The sequence below is a fragment of the Corvus brachyrhynchos genome, unplaced genomic scaffold (genome assembly GCF_000691975.1).
Source record: "Corvus brachyrhynchos isolate BGI_N302 unplaced genomic scaffold, ASM69197v1 scaffold338, whole genome shotgun sequence".
Lineage (NCBI taxonomy): Eukaryota > Metazoa > Chordata > Aves > Passeriformes > Corvidae > Corvus > Corvus brachyrhynchos.
In genome coordinates this window covers 651,667-659,686 of record NW_008239334.1, presented here as the reverse complement: position 1 = coordinate 659,686, position 8,020 = coordinate 651,667, and positions in this window count along the sequence as shown.

Below are 8,020 nucleotides of genomic sequence, written 5' to 3'. Positions count from 1 at the left end.
CTCCCAGAGACACATCCCTGTGTGCCCTCCCTGCTGCCGTGGATGCAGGGACGCAGCTCCATCCCTTCCTGCCCTGTGTTTGGGAGAGCAAATCCCAGGAGCATCCCTGGAGCAGGGAGGCTGAGTCCTCATTAATGCACTGCAGTATCAACTCCATTAACATCGAGTTCTCACTCAGCCCTGGGTGTTACTTAGGGGTATTAATCAGCTGCTGCTTTATTTTAATGTGCTAATTTGGGATTAATGAACAGCAAGGTTTGATTTACAGAGAGATCTTTGGTTTGTGCCTTCCATTGTAGCTTCCCTTCCCTTTCCTTTTGCCCGATTCCAGCTCCTGGCTGGGCGGGATGAGTTACTTCGAAATATTCCTTATTTTGCTCAGCACAGTCTGGAATTTCAGTCTAGGGCTGGGTCATGCCTGGTGAAGGGCTGCATTAGGATTGTTTTCCAGCGGGAAAATGTTTGTCCTTTGCATGGAAGGCTTTCTTTTCTGTAGTTTTGATTCTTTTTTTTAAAGGATTTATTTTAGTCTTAATAGAATTTTGCCGTGCACAAACAGCACCCGCAGACCTGTCTCTTCCCACGCCCCATCCTGATCAATCCCTCAGCTCCTCCTGTCTGGTTTGAGAGGAGACTGTGCCCATCTGGATGGAGGCAAAGGCTTTTCTGAGGGTTTTTTTCTTATTTTAATTAGAAGTGATTTCATTTCTTCATCATTCATCTGATGATTGGCTGTACCTGCCCTTTCTTAGAGTCTTTTCTCTTCATTAGTGTTTATGCTTTGTATAACTAAGAAAATAATTAACCGTGCTGGGTTTTATTTGCAGCACTTTGCCAAGATGTTGGTGGGTGTCTGCACTAGATCATAATTTGATGGTGTCTCTGCAGCCATGCAGAAGCAGGAGAAGAAAAATGCCATATAAACAACGGCTCAGACAGAGTTTGAATGATCCAGTAATTTTGATTTATACTTTGCATTCCGTGGAACTGTATTAGCAGTTAAAGTCGATGGGTAAACGATTCCCAGCACAAACGGAGTCAGAAACACAAAAGAAACTCCCCGGGTGAGATTTAGTGCCGGGCACTTTGTTCAGAGCCAGGCTCTGGGTGTAAATCACAGCCCTGGTTTCACTCCTAACCACCAACCCCCAGCCCACAGTGATCTGTCCTCGGTGTCTGCAGGAGCTGCTCAAGTGCAGCTCAGTTCCCATCTCCTTTCCAAAGGCAGGGAAAGCTCATCCCACACCCGGAGTGACGGCAGGACCTGGCACCTCCTCGGCACAGACCCGGGGCCACCTCCTCGCTGTGCATCACACCAGGGGCACCTCCCTGTTCTTCAAAGCAGAATCAATTTAATTCGAGCTAAAAGTCCCCATGCCAGGAGGTCTCTTGGACAGGAACAATTCCCTTGTACACTGCTCCATCCTGTGACTCTGCTCTGGGGAGAGCAGGAAATTGTGTCCCAGCCAAAATCCCAGCAGATAAGGAAAATGCTCAAGGGATCTGAGCTACAGTGCTTATAAGGTACTGGAGCATCTCCGAGAGTGTCATTTATTGATGTCTTGCAAGGGAAATGTTGATTCCTTTTTGTAAATTGCATTTTTCATCAAAACTCACTGAGACTGAAAAATCACTTGTGACTGACAGGCTCTGTGTGCTCCAGTTTGATGTGAATGTTTTGGCTGGTGGAGCCGGAGAATAGCCTGGGAATAATTACCCAGCCTAACACGTTCCCTGGGTGACAGACAACATCTTCATTTCACAGGCCAAGTTGTTTTAAAAGACTTTTCCTCCTGACTCTTGTCTCCCTCTTCCCCTAATGGGAATATTTCCCACCTCTCATTTCTCTTCTTGAGCCCTGGGCACACCTTTGGCAGGACAGGAATGGTTTGAAGCAGCCAGGGGGACTCCAGCTCCAGCCTCGTGTGTGTGTGTGTGTGTGTGTGTGTGTGTGTGTGTGTGTGTGTGTTTGTGTGAGTTCAGAGCTAAAGCTTCACTCCGTCTCCTGAAATTCCAGAGGACAGGGCTGCTGCAAGCAGCTGCCACATCCCACATCCCTCTGCAGCCCAGGGTGACCTGCTGGGGAAGGAGGGAGCTCGACAGCCGTGCCACATCCTCTAATTCCCTCCGTGGGACTGTCACTGCCACTGAGAGCGGAGTGTCTGCGGTGACAGTGACGCTCTGGGATGCTCCCAGCCCCTGCTGGCTTCTTTTTCATGCCTGAAAACCACCTCAGGTCTGGAAAAAATCTCTTTCCTCACTGAGGTAGAACCCTTAGGGACAGGGGATATCCCTGGCTCTGCCCTGGAAAAATCCCCTTCCCCACAGGAGCAGAGCCCTGAGGGGCCGGGGACATCCCTGGCTCTGCACAAGCCCTGCACCAGGGTTATTCCTGTCCCTGCTCCAGCTGGCACAGGGCAGATCTGGAGCTGCTTTTGGAGTGGCCCTGGGGGAATGGCAGTAAAAGCAGCTTTATCCGTGCAGGGTCTGGCCCTGGGAGCCTCCTGCCCTCCAGGTTGGGATGTGTGATGACCAAAAGTTTGAAAGGCATCACAGAGCTCGTTCATTGCAGGGGAAGGGTGGCAAGGGGGCATGGAAGGGAATGAAGACCAAAACATCCTACTTTAATATGCAGATGGCAGAGTTAAGCCACGAGATTTGTGTAGCAAAATAGAATAATGTCCAACATTAAGGGAGTTATTTCTCAGCCTGATTAATCTCCCCATGAAATCAAATGGGTTGGAAGGGATGTGCTCTAATGACTTGCTGAGCCTTGTTTTGCACAGTTCTATAGAAATTGCAGACGTGGAAAAATTATAAAGTCAAAGAAAATCTTTGGCCATTTTCTTAGGTGGAAGGTTGGGTAACACGTGTCCTGCCTCATGGCAGCCTTGGAAATACAATGGTTTGATGGCAGTTGGCTGCTAAGGTTGGTGGGGGAGAGAATACATTTTAAACCTGAGAAATCTGTGTGAGGGCACCAGTGAAAGATGGAATATAAACCCCAGGAGTTGCCCACAGAGCAGAGGGAATATTTTGGGTGCTATTTGCCAGACCTGAAAGTGAGTACTCACAGCAGATTGCCACTTTCTGATAAACAGATTGGCTTTGGTGCATCCTGGGAAAGTCTGGAAGACTTTCAGCAGAAAATAAGGTAGGCTGAAAAATGGCAGCAGATTCATGAGGTAGAAATAATTAAGGTAAATCCTGGAGCATTTTAGTTCCCCTTCCTCACTCTGTTTTCAAACAGAATATTCTGCATGATGAATTGTGGAAATGCAGCACATGCTGGGAGGTTTTAACTGTCTCCTCAGATCATAAAGAGGAAGAAAAGGAATCCAGGTCTTGTTGATGGTTTAGGAAAAAGCTAAACAGCACAGGAAGAAGAAGGCTGTACCTTAAAAATTAATTGTTCAAGTACCAGGTCATTGTGGAGTAATGCACCGTGAAATGATGTTATTCTCCAGGAGAATTTCCATAAAGTTTAACACTCCATGACACATTCTTTTCCTATTGAAGTTAGTTAAAAATAGTACATGAAAGTCCTCGGTGAGTGGAGGGAGCACAAGGAGGCTGGGTGGAACAAAGCTCCAGGAGCAGGGCCTCGGCAGAGACATCAAACCCGCCGGAGCGATCCCAGGCAGGCCCAGCACTGAAGGAACATCACTCTTGGTGGATTTTTCCTGTTACTCACGTTAGGATAATGAGATTATTGGAATTTTTTTTTTTTTTTAATGAGAAGGAGACAGAACACCTTGGTTGCAAAATGATTTAGGCCCAGAGCAAGGCCATCAGTCTGGGCCTGATTGCTGTCAAATGCTGGGAAATTGGAGCTTTACACGGAGATTTCTGGGGATGGGCCAGGTTTTTCCTGCTTGTTCGGTGTCAGATGAGATGGAGGAAATATTTGTTGGGAATGTGTGGTTCTTTGAAAGGTTGGGAGGAAGAAAAACAGGTCCAAGTCCAGGTCCAGGGCTGCGTGGGTGGAAAATGGCTCGGGAGGGAAGTGGAGCCGTGGGCAGGGGGTGAGGGATGTGCCCGTCGGGAATGTCCCTGCCTTCAGGACTCTGTGCTGCTCTCCATGGGCTGCACTCGACCTCAATTCACAGCACAATTCCCTCCCAAGGAGCATTTCTAGAAAAGCGTTTGTTTATTTTGCAAACAGCCCACCAGGCAAGCATCTGTTTATTTACATGTTTTATCTGTGTGACAAGTGAAGCCTCCTGGAGATTTGGAGGCCTTTTGAATTGGATCTGAAGTGATGATTTTTCTTAAAATAGTCTTCTGGACTGGCTCTGCAGGCGCTGGGCCTTGTGATGCTCCCAAGAATAAACACACGCTCCCAAGATTTGCTGGCACGAGTGCCAGAGCCCACAAGGGTTATAAGTAGTGAAATGAAAAGGTGACTGGGCAGGGGGCTCTGATGGCCACAGGGGAGAGGGATGATGGGTGAGAGTTTGGCCATGTCCTGGTGGAGAAATAAAACCTGAACAGAAAAAGACACTGCCTTGTTTTGTAGACCTAACATGTGGACTTCTTGCATTTTTAAAAGAAGTCTTAAATGACTGTGGAGTGGAAGTGCCTGAGGTGATTGACGGGCTTTTTTTGAAAGTTAGACTTTCAAATTTATTGTGGTGCTCTTGGAAATATTGCCTGTGCAGCTCCAAACCGGAGCAGAGTGCTCCCGAGTACTTCATCCCTCTTTTTTATTTCCTTTTTACTCCCTCAAGCTCTGCAGATGCAGCAGTTTTCTGGCAGGAGATGATGGGCCAGAACTATTAACCAGCTTCTAAATGCAAGATTAATTTATAGTTAGACTTTCAAATTTATTGTGGTGCTCTTGGAAATATTGCCTGTGCAGCTCCAAACCGGAGCAGAGTGCTCCCGAGTACTTCATCCCTCTTTTTTATTTCCTTTTTACTCCCTCAAGCTCTGCAGATGCAGCAGTTTTCTGGCAGGAGATGATGGGCCAGAACTATTAACCAGCTTCTAAATGCAAGATTAATTTATAGGCTGGTTTTATACATGACACTGCCTAGGAAGGCGTGGAGAGAAAGGATCCAAGCTGTGCCTGGTCCAGCTGCCTGCCTGTGCTTCTGTGGGGATTCACGGGCTGTCACCACCAAGTGTTGTGAGAGGCTGCAGGGGAAGGCAGGGGCTGCCCTCCGGCTCCTTGGGCACTCTCCTCTTCCTTTCCTGTCAGCTGATGGGAAAGAATTTGGGTTAAACTCAGTGCTATTTTTCGTCTCTGATCATAGACCCATTACTGGATCTTCCATAAGATCTGAAGAGTTTTAGGGCTGAGGATGCTGCGAGGGGAAGGAGTAATGGGAGGGGGAACAGTGGGACAAACCCCTTCTGGTCCATTTTGGAATTAATGATTTTCAGAAGCTATCAGTTACAGCCCTTAACTGGAGAGCCCAGATTATAAAGAGGAATATAATTAGTGGCAAATGCTGTGAGATATATAAAGACAAATAGGGGACTGGGATGAATGGGGGCTCATAAATTTTATTAAGAACCACATTTGTATGTAATCATTTATTCCTGGGGTCCCTGGAAGTGACTCCAGACTGCAGGATGTGGAGAGAGGTCACTCCCTTTATTAAATCAAATGTAAGAGATTATTGATTCATAAAGAAAAATGGGTATGTTTTAAATGGGGAGACAAATGGACTCAGAGTGATGTTCCCTCTTTGCTATCAAGCGGCTCTTTCCAGGTTTGCACTGGTTCCCCTGTTGCTGGGATTAAATCATTTTTTCCCCCAGAATCTCCTTTGTCCTGAGGGAAGTTCAGGGCCTGGGTGTTTGCTAACAGGAGAGTGGGGACTGCTGGAACCTGTAAATCGTGGAAATAAGGGACTTTTATATTTCCTTTCAGCTGTGGATCCCAAAACGAGGTGTGTAAGTGATCCCTGCCCATTTATAGGTGGCGGAACAAAGGTGCAGGGGGATGTTAGGAGGTAATGTTGTGTTCCTGGAGATCCAGAGATCCCCAGCAGGACCTCTCTGCATCCCTGGGCCCTTTGCTGGTGACTGCAGGAACACAACCTCGCTCCCACGCTGGCTCTGCTCCAAGCCATGCACACCTAATCATTATTAATGGCAAAAAAGGTGACCTATAAGCTCCTAAATAGACTCCATTTTTAAATCTCCTATTTTCCCCCCAATCCTTCAATCTAATTAGGCTCACATCAGTATATTATTACAGAATGTAATCATTCCTTTCTTCTAATAACATTCATGGATAATTTTATTTCTCATTTTCAGCCTCCTACTCCTGTGGTGTAATTAGTGTCTCTGGCACCTCGTGACGCTCAGAATGAGTTGCAGCTGCTAATTGCTAATTGAAAAATTAGAAACTCAGTTAGAAAAAGGATCTAATTAAAATGAAATTAGATAAAGTCCCTTCAAACTAGTTTCTTCCTCTTTGCTTTTTCCCCCAGTTTTGCGATCCCAGAGCCATTAGCACTCGCCAATTACATTTAATTGTTAAACACAAATACATTTTCATTCGGCTTCGTACAATAACCTTTTATTAGTGAAACACATTTAGCAGGGGGGGCTGTGAGTCTCTCCTAAATTTCATCAAATCACCTGCTGATCCTTGCTGGGCAGGGTGGGGCTGCCCTGGTCCTGAGAGGAAGTGGTGAGAAATCCCTGGATGCGTAAAAGATCTTTTGGCAAATGTCCTGTCCTGAGCTGTGTGTGGCCATCAGGTCGTGGCACTGAGCCCAGCAGGGGCTTTCAGGGTCCAGTCCATTCCCTCTTGTCCTGTCCTGCTCTCATAAATAGAACAGAAAATACCAGAGATGGAGAACTCGCTGGTTTTGTGGGGGATTTATTCCTTGATTCCAAAGTAGGAAGGTCCCAATCCCCCCAGTTTTTGTCACAAAGGCAAAGAGCAAAGGGTGTAAGCAGGGCAAGAGCCTCTGTCCCATGGGGTGCTCCCAGGGCTCCAGCCAGAGCTCTGTGGGTGATGAGATGTGATGGGAGCCTGGGAGCAGAGCATCGGGACCAGGAGGGCACCGAGGCCTCGGAGCAGCCTGGCCCTGAGCTGCTCCTGGGGATGATCCTCCCTCATCTCAGGGCAGGGGTCACCCTGCTAATTACAGCCCTGCTCTCCTCCAGGAGCAGCCCCGTGCTTCCCAAGGCTCTTCCTGTTCCCTCTCTAAACATGGCAAACACACTCTTGGAGAGCTCTTTCAAGGTTACAAAGGACTTTGGGACGAAACAACTGAGAACCAGAACAACATCTGGATTTTTATTGTCCTCGCACGCAGTTCTCATCTTACAGCTGATGTTTTATACACCTCGGAGTATTTTACTGCTTATTCTATAACTGTGATATGCTTATTAAGTCATCTATCATATATAATATAGTACTTAATTACTCTATTATTGAGCTGCTCCATTTCCAGGTGGGAGCATAAATAAATCCCAATCATGGTTTTCAGGATGCAAGGACAGTTCTTACGAATCAACAGTTAAGTGAGCTTCGATGTATCTAATATGTGTAAATATCTCATATATATTGATGTATGTCTTATACAAATCACAGAGAGGGTGTCCAATGTCTGCCAGATTTGGAGTTCAAACCTGTGGTGTACCTGATGCATATTTTATTTTTATCAAAAGGGGTAATTTGGTTTTAGCCTAAATTTAGTGTAAAAATGGCTTTTTGCCCTCACTGGGAAAGTTCTAATTGTCTTCAGTGGAGCTGGAGTCTGTAGCGAAAGAGAAAGGGAAATGGATAAAGTGTCCTGAACTCAAGAGGAAAAACAGGGGTAGAAGAAAGGAACAGAAATTCTAAGTAGATTTTGATGTGTGAAGCTTTACCTGCCCAGACATTCAGAGTAAACAGTGAAAAAACAGAGTTTAGCAGCCAGGAATCTTTGCAGGGGAACTGATTCCTGGCTTTTGCAGGAAATCATCTGCCACAGCAAATATTTGTCTCTCTCTGTGTCAGTCACCTGTTCTGAGCACCCTGAATAAAGTAACAAAGCAATCAGGTACAGCA